Raw genomic sequence first — 2,294 nt, forward strand, 5'->3', positions numbered from 1 at the left:
GGACAACTAAAAATCTATATAGAAAAAATTAGCCGGGCATGGTGGTGCATGTCTGTAGTCCCAGCTACTCGGGAGGCTGAGGCAGTAGGATTGCTCGAGCCCAGGAGTTTGAGGTTGCTGTGAGCTAGGCTGACGCCACGGCACTCTACTCCAGGCAATAGAGGGAGACTCTGTCTCAAAAAAAAAAAAAAAAAGAATTCATCTGTATCAATCATTTGGCACGTGCTAGGCAGAGTGCTAGTGACTTACACACATTGGCTCAGTTTTGAACGCTCACAATAAACCTTCTTAACAAAACCTTCCCAAACTTCCCAGTCAATGCCTGGTCCTCCCATTTTCTATCTTGCCAACCAGTTGTTTCCTTTATAGCACTTATTAACTTTATGATTATTTCCCTTTTTTCTGTCTTAACTATGAGGCTGAATGTTCCACACCAGTGGTGCCCATCATATGTCTTTCTCATTTAATGGTACATCCTTAGCACCTGGCACTTAGTATCAACTCAGAAAATGTTCAATGAATGAAGTAGGCACTACTATGATCTCTATTTTACAGAGGAGGGAACTTGCCCAAGTGCGCAATAAATGTAATGTGCTTGAATCATCCCGAAACCATCCCCCCCACAACATGGAAAAATTGTCTTCCATGAAACTGGTCCCTGGTCCCAAAAAGGTTGGGGACTGCTGTTCTCTAGTTCCTCATTTGCAACCAGAATGCTCATATTATTTAGAATTTTGCTTTTCTCACTTAACATACCAGTATTTTTTCAAACTGTAAAAGTTTCATACTTTAAAAATAGCTACATAATAGCCTATTGTGTTGATTTATAAATCACTTAACCATTTAACTATTGCTTGGCATTTTCAATTGTTCATTATTTATAGGTGACTTTGAAGCAAGCATCTTTTTGTGCCTAGTTGAGTTGAAGTTTTACTTTCTCACAAAACGTGAGCATTCTAGTTATACTCATTTTCACTTTGAACAAGCCAGCCCTGCACTTCCATGGTACTCTAGGCATTTCAGATATTTTTCGAGCATGCAAAAGAATGGAAACATTTGTACTACAGGGTTTTATGAGACATGAAGAATTGTGACACTTTTTCTGCTCCATTTTATCCAAGTTTGTTTGTTCTATCAGCTTCTGAAATTCCTTTGCTGAAATCTTTCTGCTTAATTGTAAGCATTGATAAATTGTGCCAATTTGCAACTTTTGACACTTCTTATTCACTCCCCAGGTGGGCTGGGGGCTTGCTTCCTTTGAAATCACAAGCGTGAGGTCCCTGCCTGCAGTTCAAAGATAAGGTATGAGTGACCTCCAGCCTGAATTTCTAGGAACCCAGGATACGGGGAGACTGAGGACCTGTTGTGATTTGATCTCATCCTCCATGATTTCAGTGTGGTGTGGCAGAGGACGCCGGACTAGGAGTCAGACCTGAGGTCTAGCTCTGGACCAGACATTTGCTGACCTTGGAAACACACGGTCTCATCTCTCACACAAGGGAACTGTCTGCCAGTCTTACAGAACTGTGGTGAGCACATGAGATAATCTATATGAATGCACTTTAAGATACCCTAACAGATATATACATCTAATGTATAAATGTGTGTACAGTTATTTCAATGCAGAAATACTTATAAGTGTATTTTAATACCTATATACTTACCACTTAATTACTTAAGTACTTAATTTACTTAAGCATTTGTTTAATAATTATTATAGATACTCAATACTTGAATATTTTAATCCTTAAGAACATCTGTGTTTTAAATTTCATCCTGTAGGGAGTACCATCTCACTGAACTATATTGCATCCTTTATGAAGGGCCAAATTCTACCGTTTTGTTCCATACTTCCATGATTAAAAAAAATCCCTAAGTATCATAATTAAATTTTACTCATTAGATGTGTAAGGGAGTGTTCCTAGAAAAACTAGAGTCAGTAGAGTTGTCAAATTGATTCACACAACTGAGATAAAATGAGAACATGGGACGATAAGAGACTTTTAAAATTTTGTTTATATTGCGAAAGTGTGAGATCTGCAAAGTGTTATGAATATTTTTGATAGAAAAAAATCAGAGGAAATTAAAAATTCTTTAAAGGGGACCAGATATAGTTAAAAAAAAAAAAGGTAGTTGAAATTTCGTGTTAAGACTAAGCTTCCAAAGGAATGAATCCTCTTTCTCCAGCAGTAACGATATCTAATAATAATCATTAAGTCCGAGCGACCCTTCTTGCGGATTCCTTAGGCAAAGTGGGGAACAAGTTACAACTCATTTTCAGAAGAAAAAAAAAA

This window comes from Propithecus coquereli, unplaced genomic scaffold (assembly GCF_000956105.1).
Source record: "Propithecus coquereli isolate 6110/MARCELLA unplaced genomic scaffold, Pcoq_1.0 Scaffold38, whole genome shotgun sequence".
Taxonomy (NCBI): Eukaryota; Metazoa; Chordata; class Mammalia; order Primates; family Indriidae; genus Propithecus; species Propithecus coquereli.